Source organism: Adiantum capillus-veneris, chromosome 12 (assembly GCF_014529385.1).
Source record: "Adiantum capillus-veneris isolate H3 chromosome 12, ASM1452938v2, whole genome shotgun sequence".
Taxonomy (NCBI): domain Eukaryota; kingdom Viridiplantae; phylum Streptophyta; class Polypodiopsida; order Polypodiales; family Pteridaceae; genus Adiantum; species Adiantum capillus-veneris.
Window position 1 is genome coordinate 26576166 of NC_140942.1, and position 14924 is coordinate 26591089.

Consider the following 14924-nt stretch of genomic DNA (forward strand, 5'->3'; position numbering starts at 1 on the left):
TCTATTGCATCATCAGAAGTGAGCTTCATAAGCTCAGCTGTATAAATAAGTGGTGAGGAAGGTACATCCTTCTTCCCCAACAACAACACGTGCACACCATGGGATTCGAACATTAGACTATTATGCTCATAGCTACGTCTAAGTGATGATCCTAAACTATGCAACCATTCACGACTAAGAACCACATCTGCCCTCTCCATATTCATGACTTGGAAATCCAAAGAGGTACGGTATCCTTGAATTTCCAGAGGTACATCTTTAACCTGAGTTTCCCATATCTCAACATCATGGCCGTTAATCATGGCTACCTTGTAGCGATGGGAACTCGGGGTTTGGGGCAATTTGAGTCATTTCACCAATTTATAATTGATGAAATTGTGCGACGCACCATGGTCTACCAAGATCCGCACCCTGTGCCCTTGAATAGAGCCATGCATACGCACCAACTCATGTGGTCTGAAAGTCTGCTGCCACATGGAGGCCGTGATACAACACTCCTGCACCACCTCGGTGTGTGTTACTTCTACATTAGCAAACTGGGAAGAGGATTCAAGAGGTAAAATCTGCACCATGTGCACTGCTTTTTCCTTCCCCTTGTCTTGAACAACAGATTTCCCCTTGGGACAATCCTTTTTGCTATGTCAAGTTCCCAAACATTTAAAGCACAAATTTTCTTTTTTGGCTTTCTCAAACTCTTCCATTGAGAGAGGACCTCTAGACCCCTTGGGCTTTTTGGAGGTCTCTGATGCAGCAGAGACAATTTTTCTTTTATGATGCACATGCTGTGGACGTGTTGAAACAGGTGTAGTGCCATGCACATGCGAACTATGCAATGCCCGATCATCGGGATCATCATGGATGTGAGCTTGCACTATTGCGTCCTCAAGTGTTTGTGGATCCTGGGTTTTAACGTGCTTCTTAAGCTCGGGAGTTAACCCACGGATGAACCCACGTACCTGCTGAAAGGTATCCATCCCTTCCAACTTGAGGATCACATCCCGATAATGGGAAATATATTCCAATAATGTTTTATGCTGGCGCATAGAACATTCGTCCCAGGCGGTCCAATTTCCATCCTTCTCATTGGTAGGTAGAAATTCCTTCCTGAAGACAGTCTCAAAAGTTGCCCAAGTCTGTGGTAGCATGCCCTTCTCCTTGAGAGACATCCACCATTTGTAGGCCTTGCCGTCCAAATTCAAACTTGTCTGCAGCTCCTTGGCTGCATCCGGGGTACGTCTAAGGTCATGAATACCATCCCACTTACTGAGAAAAATATTCACAGTGTCCTTGTTTCGCTCACACTCTTCTCCCCGAAAAATTGGTGGATTTGTATTTTTCAACAAATCGTCCACCTCTTTTTGGGTCAGAGAGTGCAGCGGTCCCAGAGGAGGGCCTTGCCTGGCAGCCGGCCCTTGGCCTGGTGTGGAGCCGTGCTCCTGATTTTGCTGACTAGCAGGGTCCGTGGCCTGTTGCTGCATATGCAACGTAATTAAATTGGATAATGCCGTGACATTCTGATTTAATTGTGCAAAATTCGTTTCAAGCACAGTCATGCGTGTTTGCAATGCACGGAAATCTTGCATGTCCAGCAACTCATACGCATCGTCTGTTTCCGTTGTGGCACGATTACTCTCCATGAGAGGAACTGTCCGCGTGGCATCGACAGACAAAACGGGTGCAGACTGCTCGAAATCAAATGCATGATGCATATATATGTCCGAATCCATGTTGTGGACGTACTGTGCGAGAAAAGAAAGGAGAATACCTAAATTCCAACGAGCTCGTAGCAGGTTGCGATATTTAACCGTATAATTACGCCTTTGATGGGAAAAAACGTTGAATTCAAAAGCGAACGTCAATCCAAAACAAAGAGTAGCGTGAAAATAACGAGCAAGTCTGCAGCCGATGATGCTCTTGAAAGCATCTGTCAAGTTGGAGTTGCCAACGAGCGGGTTTGCATCGTATGCACTACGCGAGAGGAACTTGAAATTTTCCGACAAATGGTGCAGCCGATAAGAAGCTTGATAACACGAATCAAGGTACCTTCACCACCGAGTTGGCATGCATCATATGCAAGAAGCCAAAACTGGGAAATGTGCAACCAATCTTTGGCTTTTCAAAACTTGAGAATCTCAGGTTCAGCAGATACGGACTGGAAAATATGTAGTAATCGATAGTCTTTGTGTGCTGTGTGTGCCAACGATGAAAGGATTTGAGCAGAAGAACAAAACTTGGCTTGCCAAACCAAGTACTGTGGGGAGAGCCCCTTAACTAGGCCATTAGGGTTGGCCAAGGTGAAGGAAAAAAATTTTTTACGAAATTTTCTGCTCTGTAGACATGGCCGAACTGCGCCATGACGATTTTGCTCATAGCAGGCGTTGCGGTCTAATTTTGAGGACGTTCAAGAGACAGAAAATGCTTAGGATTCCCTTGCGCTCCAGATGAGCCTAACTCCGGGCAGTTTGGTGCAGGTCGAAGTAGGTCTTCTTCCCCGACTTAGGACCTCTGCACATGCCGCGTTTTTCGGCTTCGTCTTCTTCCTCCCTTTTTTGGTTGTACATGCAACATGCAGCAAAAGCAAAAACGTGCCCCCAGTTCTAAAGATAGCCTGAAGCTCTGATACCAATCTAAAACCAAAGGACTGCCAGGTCCCGATCCATCCGCCCAACCTCCCTTTAATAGGCTCCTAGCCACTTTCGGACCCCTTCCCACTGGCAGCCGGCCCTTGGCCGAGTCCGTGACCCCTTGGTTGGCCCTTGGCCCGACAGGATGAGAGAGAAACACACACACACACACACACACACACACACACACTCCAAAGCTCCCCCTTTACACAAAGGGAATACTGGACACATGTCAGGCTCATAGGCTAGTTGCCCCCAAGCTTCCCTCAAATCCTATTGGATAACCATAGAGGTGGACCAATGAGAATTATGCTAGAGTAAATTTAGTATAATCAATTTAAAAACGCTTGATAAAAGAATCAATAGAAGACTATTGGACAGTCTACTAAGGGGTCCAATGAGCATTCAGCAGCCCAATGGCTTGCCTGATTCCTATTGGCCAGAAGACTAAGAGGCCCAATGGCTTGCCTGATTCCTATTGGCCAGAAGACTAAGAGGTCCAATGAGAGTTTAATTGAATTATTTAATTACCTAAAGCTCTCACAAAAGGGAAAAGGGGGACACATGTCACAAGGCTAGCAATTATGCTTCTAGTTTTTTATTGGCTAAGCTGTACAGGGCCAATGGGATGCCAACATGAGTGAATAGAAAGAGGGGTCGACCAAGATAAGAGATAAGGCTACATTTTACTCTAACTCATTACTACACACACACACAACTCATGTGTGCAAGAAGAACTCCATCTCCTTCTCCAAGCATTGAGAAATAGAGGCCTACACCAACAACTCTTGGCTATGGAATGCAAATCCAACCAAGAGCCAAGCTTCAATGGCATGCTCATCTCCTCTACCATGCTAATTACGAAGCTAAGCTATGCTATTAGAGTGATTATGTGCAGAGAATACTTCTTTCTCGTGAGATACTTCTTCTTCCTCTCAATCTATCCTCATTCCCTTCTAGCTCGCACCATTTTTGAAGGTGTGTTAGGTCTTGGACTGAAGCTAGGACTCTAGGTGTGTTTTTCAAGCATAATTTGGTGTATGAACCTTCCATCTTCATTACACCAACTAGCTTTATCAAGGAACACAAAGATTGTATTGTACAAAAGTCTCCTTTGATGGGAGAAGCTATAATACAAATCTGTTATGAAGGGGGGACCGCCTACATGTAAATCGGGTCCTCAATTGTTCTATTTCTCTCTATTTTTAAGTATTTTCAATGCCAAATTAGCTGGGTGTGAATTTCTATGTTGTTTTCTCAAGTTAAGTACTCTATCTATGCTCATTAGGAACTTGTTCTTAATGAAATTTTCACTATGTTATCAATTTCCTCCTACACACAAGTTATTAGTGCATTAAATGTTACATTGGTATCATAGCTATTAGTTTCTATTTTCTTGCTCAAGAAGAGAGGTCCTCAAGCTTTAGAATAGGGATTTTTCATCCTTGAAGCACGCTTTCTTATGTAGTTAACCGTCAAGAGCTATGGTCTTAATAATGGAGTCCTACGGGGCTTGCCTATGGCTTAACCATTATTGAGCTATTGGAAGATTGACAGGAACCGGTTCTATCTTGGCTCTATTGAACCCTCTCTTATATTCCTTGCAATTAATAATATTTGAGCCACAGGTATAGATGCTTGAGTGCTTATCTTTGAAGGTAAAGAGGAGTAGCAACTAGGGCTTGAAGTATAGATGCTTGAGTGCTTATCTTTGAAGGTAAAGAGGAGTAGCAACTAGGGCTTGAAGTGCCAAAGCACAAGTAAACGTTTACACCTAAAATTTGCTAGTATGGCTGACAAAGGAAAAGATATTGAAATGAATGTTGATAGGTTTGATTTTTCTAATGAAAGAGAAACTAATGACGCCCCTATGCTTGTAAACTATCTTGTTTCTAGGCGTCCCATCCCTCTAAGGTGAAGTGCTACAACAATTGCGCACCCATGGTATTCTCCTAACTCCCCACCAAGAAGAGAGAGTACCTTGGAAGCCTCCTAGTGAGACTTCCAAAAGAGGGCTCTCTCCAATAAGGGAAGAAGAAGAAGATCCGTATGAAGGGCTCAAAAATCTACTACTCAATGACGCATCTCCTTCCCAAAGGAGAACCAAAGTTTCAATGGTAGATCCCCCACCAAAAGAACAAGAAACAAGTGAGTCTCCAGCCACCTTAGAGGAGATGGCTCCACGAAGACGGCGGACAAAAAGCTCTCCAACACCCACTAAACGGGAAGACCATCGCATACATCTCTACACCATAATTCAAAGAGGTACGAGAGAAAACAAGAGAAGAAAAAGGCCAGAAAGAGGTCACCCTCTTCTCCATCTTCTTCATCCTCTTCATCTTTCAAAGAAAGTGATGGTGCAGACAAGGAGGAACAAGGGAATAAAAAGGCGAGAAAGAGGTCACCCTCTTCTCCATCCTCCTCATATTCTTACTCTTCTAAAGAAAGTGATGGTGCAGCTCTTGAACCACCTAAAAGAAGAGGCCATAGGAAATCCTAGTCTGCCTGGAAGAGGTCGTCCAAGCTCAAAAAGTTCAAAGAGGGAGGAAGAACATCTCTTTGCTTACGTACAATGGCACTTTTGGTGCTACGTACAAAGTCTTAGCCTTAACCCAAAAATTCTCTCATAAAATCTAATATCTAACCAAGCCAAATTATTTTGTCATATTAAACTAATCATTTAATGTGGGAGAATAAATGGGAACAAGGGTTAAGATATAGACATGTGCTTATAAATCTATCTCAACACAGGGCCAATGGTAAAGGGCCCAAATGAGAGATGGTCTATCAAAGAGCAATGCTAACCAATGGAGCATAAGACCTTAGGGTTAGCTTCATTGAAGACCATTAGTGTAAAAGTCCTTTGACCTTAGGTAAGCTAGGGTTGAGCTTGAGGTTGGAACCCTGCCAAGCTTAAGGTGATTGTCGTGCTTGATGACTAAGGTGCTTGAGGTGCTTGATGACTGAGATGCTTGAGGTTCTTGATGACTAAGATAATTGAGGTGCTTGAGGTTCTTGTCATGCTTGAGATGCTAGGGTTGTATCTAAGGTGAGAACCCAGTCCAAGCTTGAGGGGCTTAAGGGCCAAGCTTGTGGTGAGAACTAGGCCCAAGGTTGAGGGGCTTGAGGTGGCACAAAATTGAAAGCTAATCCCTACAAGGAGGGGCGACCCCTACAAGAGGAGGGATGAGAGAGAACACACACACTCACATAAGGCATGCTTGGTACAAAGAAAGCAAAAGGGACACTTGTCAAGTTCCTCCTCATGTTGCCCTCATGGTGTGCCTGAAGCCTATTGGTTGGCCACCCAAGGGATCCAATGATAAATTAGAAGATTTAATTAATTATTTTTACATTTATCAAGTCCTCTCCCTCAGAGAGGAAAGGGGGACACTTGTCTCAAGGCTACCCTTGTTACTTGATTTACCTCCTGCTTGTGATTGGCTAGGCCTGAAGGGGTCCAATGAGCTTCAAGCATGAGTTACAAGGGGGGGTCGACCAAGGAAGCTAGGGACTTGCTTAGGGGGTATAATCTCCCACACACACTCTCACACACTCTCATTGTGTGAAGTGAAAAGTGCAAGATCTCCCTCTCCTTCTCCAAGCAAGTAGAGAGGTTGACAACCTACACCGACACTCTTGGCTATGGAGTGCAAATCCAACCAAGAGCCATGCTTCAATGCTTAATCTTTCCATCTTCTCCATCTTCATTACTATGCTATTATGTATGCTAGCAAGAAAACTAATGATAAGTGAGGAACTAATTATTTCTCCTATAAAATGTTTCTTATTCCTCTTCCCTACCCTCATTCCCTACTAGCTCTCTCCACCTTCCAAGGTGTTTGAGGTCTTGGGACTGAGGGTTGGAATAGTTAATGCTTTCCTCAAAGTTTATGTTATGCTCATGATGCATGAAGCTTTCCATCTTCATTGCATCACTAGGTGTTAGAAAGGAAGTGAAGGAGTTGGGGGTAGTCAAAGAGTTGGGTCTTTTAAGAGCGGGGGAGTCATCCTCATCAATACATGGTTTAAGTAAACTAGTGATGATCTTAACACCTTTAAAGCTAGCATAAGTAGTTAAGTAAATCCCAGGTTCATCAAATTTTAACTCAAGGAGCACAAAGATTGTACTATAACAACTCTCTCTTGATGGGAGAAATCATAATACAAATGCCTATTGGAGGGGGGACCGGCTCCACGTAATTGGGTCCTCAACTGTTGTCATGTTCTCTAAATTCTTTCTCTTTCAAAATTATTTTTCATGCCAAGCTAACTAATTGCTGTGTTTATGTTGCTATCTTCAATTATGATCACCTGCTATGCTCACAAAGTAATTTCTCAAAAGTACTCTCATTAATTTCTGCTACTCTCAAGTTAATAGGCCAATTCCATTACATTGGTATCAGAGAGGTCTTTAAGTAGCCTATAAATGGTTGATTTTGTTAATTACATTAGGATAAGTGGAATTGGGATCTATTATTGGTTTTGTTGAGCCCACTATGAGGGATATGGTGCACACCTTGGGAGTTTTGCACTTGATAATGGAGTCTTTTTAGACTTGCGTATGGATTTACCATTTTTTATCCATAAGAAGTCCGAAAGGAGCTAGCCCTCGACAACTCTGCTATGTTAGACATACTCCACTACTCTCTATAATTAACCACTTTGATCCGTGGGTGTAGATACTTAATAGCCGATTTTCAAAGGCTAAGAGGAGTGGCAACTAAGGTTTTGAACTACCAAAGCATACTCTGCACACCGATCCAAAGGACTTGAAAGATTGGGTTCTGCAACAATAATCTGCTCCTTGGAGGGAAAGGGATGAAAAGTCAACTAATTCTAATTTGTACTCAGGTGGTTAGGTTTTGCTTCTTTCACCATGTTTGGAAGGCCAAGAATGGCCAACTGCTCGCCCAAGATCCGACTCAAAAGCCAGCTATGCAAAGATTATCCAAGATAGCAAGGAAATTATTCGTATGATTGGAAAAAGCAGAACCTCTGATGAATGGAAGTGGTTAACTCTTATCGTAAGATCTATGACAATTTGATGGTGGTCAGGTTGACTTTTGATTTTATTGGAAGATATGTAGCCATGGCTTGGATTGAGCATGGTGCTGATGTAATGGTTTTTTCATATTTATAACCTCTCACATATTGTGAGATTTGTTTTAAGAAAAAAGATGTTTTGAAAGGATTTTTATTTTTTTGAGATTGAGGGGCCCTAATTCGCTTTTATTATTTTGATTGCATAATTCAAATCTACTATCAATATGCCATGAGTATGTATGCCAAATATTACTTTTGGGGTTCATTAAGGGGAATCCAAAGAGATTCCCCCTCACTTTGAAGGAAAAGTCAAGTGCGATGAGATATGAAAGAGAAAGTGGAGGAGAGAGAAAGGGGACAAGAGCACGTGGAGTTGAGAGAGAAAGGTGGAGGGAGAGTGAGATGTCGTGCATCATCACGGGCGAGAGAGGTGTGTACCATGCATGCTTGTGAAGGCCGACGAAAGCATAGCACCAAGCATTTGTTGAGAGAGGGGGGGAGGGGACGCGTGCAAAGGGGAAGACAAAGTGGGAGATTATTTTTGTATGCATTGCCTTGGAGCTCTACATGTAGGGACCATTAATGTCCTGGGTACCAATGGTGCACTCATGTGGCTTGCATAGGAGTGGAGAGAAGGGTGGGCGCTGAAGGCCAGGTTGCAAAGGGAGTGCGGGAGGTGAAGAATTTATGGAAGCCTCCTTCTCCCGTAAGGCACATATGTAATACTACTCTCTATTTTTGTGCCTTAAGCTTCTTCATCTTCTCTAAGTTGTGTGTGTTTCCCTGCAACCCTATTTCCAACAATCGGTATCAGAGCAGGTTGCATCTTCCCGGGCATAATTTCTCGCATTGCTAGCACACGCCTACTCACTTTCTGAAAGTTCTATGAGCTTTGGTGAGCATCAACAGGTCGACAAATACTTTGAGAAAGCTAGTAGATTGAGTCTACTCAAATTTTCAATCCGGGCTCATTTCGGCCTCCATTTCCACTACAGGAAGTGTTGCATAGGTAATTTTGTCTTTTTGTGCAAAATTTTTGTCAGTGGTGTTTTTTGCATAACAGGTCCCTTATAATATTCTTTGGGTTGTGTTATATAGCACGCGTTAGTCCATCTCCATTCCTCCTCTATTTGGGCAATTTTCACATCAGGTGCAAGCAATCACCATGGCTGACAACAACATAGATGTATTCAAGATACTTGCTACTGAGGATATATTGGATGGGGACAATTACCCAATGTTGGCTTACATGATGCAACATGTTCTTGTGTCAAAGGGTGTTTGGCACCTTGTGCAGGGCATTGATGTACGTCCTGGTTCTGTGGATACAAGCGATCTTGAGGATGTTGCAGGCTTTTGTGGCATAATTGATGCTATTAGAGTTGTTTTGCCTATGACTGAGCAGGCTCATTAGGATGTAAGAGATGCGTAGGTTCATGTATTGATTGCATTATCTATGAAGCACACTATTCCTCCTCACATTCTTTTAGTTAAATCTGCAAAACAGGCTTGCAATATTCTGGCTAGTCTTTATGCAAGGTGCAATGAGGCTAAAATTGCATTGTTGCATAAAGAGCTGGAGTTAAAGACAGTAACCTTATCCATAAAGAAGATGGACTCACCAAGGTGTAGGAAAATGGTTTCCATGGCATGAGTATCAAACTCCTCCCACTCATCATCAGCGTAAACACCCTTTGTATGCTCTATCGATGGCATTGCAAGGACCTTATTGACCAAGACATCAAGCATTCGTTGCTTCCATACCGTGAAGTTTGTGCCATCAAACTTCTTGATATAATACTCTTCTTTCTTAGAAGTTCTAACCATGACTGACAAGAGCACATGAAAGAGAGTGAGACTAAAAATTTATGGGAAGCTTTGAATGAAGTCTCCTTTGCTCAGTGATGAAAATCTCAACCAAAAACTCAGCAAAATCGTTGCAATGTCAATGCAAGAGAGTGCGATAAGCAAACTAGAGGACTTGCAAGAAAATCCGGCAGAGTCTCCTCTATCAAGCACAAGCACTATCAAGTACTAGTCACATATGCATCTAAAAACTCCCATTAGAACTCTAATGGCTATCATTGCCAATTTTTTTTTGTGAAAACCTATAAAAGAAACTCCACCCGTAGTGCCAATGCCAACAACTGACAACTTTGCCTCATTCAAAAATGGGTATCCGTCGGCCAAATCTACAATACTCGCTTCTTCTTCACCCAAAATTTAGCAAAAAACCTCAAATCTCAAGCTTAGCACAAGTTGAAATCGCATCTTCACCTCAGAATGTATGTACTCACATTTGAGCACTTGTAGTGCTTCCAAAAGTGCATCAAACTCACACACTATGCAAAAACAAAAAATCTAAAATTTTTGGCATACAGTGAGTCTAAGCTGAATATCAGTAAAATGGTGAGGAATTTTCAAAACAAACTTTTCTACAAAGTTGTAGATTACGTTGAAACTGAAGAGCATTGCGAGCAAAATTTTTAGAATTGCAATCTACAAGGAGAAAAATGAATTTGAAAACAGTGTTGTTGCACACTCAATTTCTAAAGGGTAGCACATTTATCTACACACTATCTTTCACATTCTCTTATGAGCTTCCACAAGAGCATACATCACTTTCAGTTGAGCCCACAAGCTCTCATTGCATTCTCACATAGCTTCCAAGCATTCTTGATATCTCCATTGTCAACAACGAGCAAGCTATTACCTCAAGCTCTTGACACCACCATGCTCCCCATGATCGCCATGTGCTCTGATACCGATTGAAAAGTGCACAAATGTGGTGTGTATGTGGAGAGGGAGAAAGGGGGGGGGGGGGGGGGGGAGAGAGAGAGAGAGAGAGAGAGAGAGAGAGAGAGAGAGAGAGAGAGAGAGAGAGAGAGAGAGAGAGAGAGAGAGAGAGAGAGAGAGAGAGAGAGAGAGATCACAATGTCTAGGTGGAGCTGTCCGTGAGGTTTGGAATTAGCTTACTACTCCCTATTGTTGTATATCATCAAAAGAATAGGTAAGGTTAGTACGGTCACTGTGATGGGTATCCGTACAATTGGCACGAACCCTAACAATGCAAGGAGACAGGTAGGAGTAAATTTTCTTTTAAATATAAAAGTGCTTGCACAAATAGCATCTATCATGGCACCAAATTGGCTAAGCCAAAATATTTCTCTGTAGAGCAAGGTCGTGAGATCGACAATGGGGTGCTCCATGACATAATTTTAATGTGGAGTTTCAAGGAAACTAAGATTAAATGGAATCTTGAAAATATTTCATATAATGGAGAAGAAAAGTGGAACCATTAGGACAGAGCTCACTATTTTCCATCAATAATAAAATTGACTCCAATTAATCAACTCTCCCTATGACTCGTTGTAAATTTTTATGATGTCTCTTGGGATTGTTTATACTACATCAAAAGTCCGCTTCTTCTTCTTCTCCTCCTTTTCATTCTTCTCTCTCTCTCTCTCTCTCTCTCACACACACACACACACACACACACACACACACACACACACACACACACACACACACACACACACACACACACACACACACACACACAAGAGACTTGCATGTATGCATTTAGATATAACACTAAGTAGTAATTTTTAACCATATTTACCTTGTGCAAATGAGTTACAAAATCCATGGAAATATGCTTCCAATGTTTTTCAAGAATGGAAAGAGGATGCTAGACACAACTCTTTATTGCTTGATGATTTAATATTTTGACAAATCAAACAAGATCTGATATACTGCTTAACACCACCTTTTATAGCTGGCCAATAAAAATCACAACATAAAGTTTGAAATTAGCTGCAAATCCTCTATGTCCAGCATACCGTGGTTTGTGTAAAGGCTTCAATTAGAAAATGACAAAAAGGTTGTGTGACACAAATTTATGCTTAAAGTTTTTTTTTAATCTTAAATTATGTACTCCAAAAATGTGTGAGCAAAATTTTCAAACATACTTTACCATGTGGTCTTAAGATCATCATTTTTGTGCATACTATATCAAGCATAGATTCAAATGAGGTACCCATAATGGTTGATAAATTATTTCTTATACTCAAATCATGATCTATAAAATTTTGAATGAAGACGAGTCACTTAATACGTATATCATCTATTAAAATTTGAGATAATAATATGTAATACTTTATTGTTCAATTTTGATTCTCAAATTAGCACCCAATAAATAATGCCTCTAAAGCTTTAAAGCATCACTATAACAATCAATTCTTTTACATACGTACTGGATTTTAAATTTATGGCTTTCAAATGATAGTGCATGGTTATCTTCCATAAAAATGGCACCAATACCTTTTCCACTAGCATCACTAACAATGGTCTAGCAAAATTAGTAGGCAATTGTAAGTTGGTGCATTAGTTAAATCATTCTTTAGTGCATGAAATGATCTTTCTTCTAGATCATTCCATGCACAAGGAGGGTTTCTATTCAATAGGAGAGTTAAGTAATAAGAAAAATTACAAACAAACTTCCTGTAATAACTACATACCAATCAATAAATGTAGCGCTTGATTGCTTCCTGTATTAATGAGATCATCCACATAAAGTACAAGAAGGATGATATCCTCTCCTTCTTGCTTGATATAGAGAGTAGGATCTACAATGCTATCGTGAAATCCAAGACAAACAAGAAATCTATGAGTCTTCTTGTACCATGCTCTTGAAGCTTGCTTGAGACTATACAAAGCCTTGATGTGAAAAACTTTATGTGGGTACTTTGTACTCACACAACATATTTTTAGTTTAGGCCATGATTGAATAGATTCAATTTTCTTTGGATCAACATGAATTCCTTTCTCCAAAATAATATGTTCCAAATACTCAATTTCAGATTGAAAGAATGTACTTTTCTCGGGATTCAAATACAGGTGGTTTTGTTTAAGTAAGTCAAATACACATGATAAGTGTTCATTATGCTCTTGTTTAGACTTACTAAACACCAAAAAATGGTAAAAAAAAACAATGAGAAAATTATAATGATCGATAAAAATCATGTTCATAATGTCCCCAGTCGAGTTAGTCTATGGTTGGTTTTGTGTTTCTTTGTTTGCAACAAGGTTTACTCAATAAGGTGCTCTACAAAGAGGTTCATTACCCAAAATTACGTCAACTTTATACTCTTCAAGGCATGAAGATGGAATTCTAGGAGGAAAATGATGCATAAAATGATCCTTAACTAAGGGAGAAATGCATCATGTAAAGAGTGGTATGGACCTTTAAACTCAACAAGCACTAGATAGGTTTTTCCACATTTTCTTATAGCTCTTTTCGCTTATATGTGAGAAATAAGTGGAATTTTTTTATGCTCAAGCATTGCTTGAATGGAGATAATTTTGTTGTTATGTGTGAGAATCAACATGCGTGCTTATAGTCAGTTGTTGGTGGATTGAAATCATGATGGAAAGACATATCCAAGATCATGTCAATACCATGAAATGGTGCTATAAAAATTTCACTTGTTTGTGAGAATTCACCAAATGCAAACTTCAATTATTACTTGATTATTACAATTAAAATGTTGATTATTGAAGACAATCTTGACTTTATATAGTGGACAATTTAGGAAAAGAGAGTTATTGTGCCACTTGTGCACAACAAAAAATCATGACTGCTTTCATCATCCAATAAAATTTTGACATATATATTGTTGAGCCAGCAGAGGAAGTGTTGAGCCAGCAGAGGATCACACCCACATTTTTGCTCACACCCATCATTTTGTAACCATTGATTGTAATAAATGTCTTTCCGACATTAATTTTGATTTGAGCCATTCATTAAGTAACGGGACTCAATTGAGTTTCTAGCTTGTAATCCCGAAGTAATTTCACATGTTGATGTAAATAATTAGAGATGTTCTCACCTCCAAGGCTGAGGTATATAAGCCAAAGTTTTGTAACCTAAGGAGGATTCAATTAATCAAAGTGAGTTTTTGAGCGCCGTGACTGTGTCTGAGAGAGAGAGAGAGAGAGAAGCGACACCGCCATTGTGTTAGCAACGGTGAGAGCTACGCACAGATACCAAGAGTGCGCGCTATCGGCTTCTACGTGTGGTAAATTCCTACGAGCTTCGGTGTGAGTTTTCTTCCAACTCGTGTGTCGGAATAGAGCGTGCAGCATATCTATAGAACCACAACGAATAGAGCTACACATTAGTACCATCGGGGTCAAGTTTCGGTCACCTGTATTTTTCGGCCTGTCTTCATACGCGTTTACCGCACGGAGTGGTTATAGGTTGATTTTGCAGTTCAAGTCTTTAGGGTGTTGTTCTTACCTAGTGTATAGACTTCCCCTTGAGTTTGAGATCGATTCAATGATTCTAGATCCTGTTTCGTATAGCATTCGTTCGTAGTACGGATTTCAGTCACTTGCGTATTTTAGAACTTAGATTTGATTTCCTTAGTAGTGATTGTCATTAGAAGGTCGAGTAGGTGATTTGACACCCACCTAGTTGTTTCCATGCGCCTGCGGGTCAAGCTTCGTCCTCGTCTGACAAATTCTGTTGTTGGTTGAGTTCTCGCTATTTAGCTTCCGCTAGCGGCGTAACCGCCTTAACATTTGGCGCCGCTGCTGGGGACGAGAGCCCTAAGTAGGTGACCTTAGACTAATCCTACGAGGTGAGTCGTATAAACTACTTTGTATACTTTAGTTAGAAAAGATCTAGGAGTGGTGGCATCCGAAGGTCTCGAGAGATACTAGGAAGTGGGGTATTCCTGGGTCTTCCGTATTGACAGTATTTTTAGTTTAGCTTAGATTAGATTGTTTTTGATGGTGTTTAAGTGGTTGTTGACATAAAAAGCATTTGCTACTCCTTGTGTGGTAGTAAATCTCTTTATATTTTCAATTGCAAAAAAATCCATTTTATGATTAGAAGTAGCTTAGGTAGGGCCTGATTTGATCCTGATCTAGAGCTATCAATTGGTGTTCTATTTGCTTGATGTGTTTGATTGCATGTTAGATCACTGAAAAAGTCGCTTTGGTAGTGAAATATGCAATAAACAAAGTTCAGAAAAATTTTCTGTGTAACTGATTGTTGCTGAGCACTTAAAAGAGCTATTGGAAGAGTTCTGTGCTGAAAAACTGAAAATCTGCAACTTTAGACATCATACGCGTATGATGTCTTAGGACCTAAACAGAGACTAAAATTGAAAATTTGACATTGCCAGAGTGTTTAGAAGGGGGGTTTTACCCTAAGATCAACTTGAAACAAGGGCTTTAACACTCTCA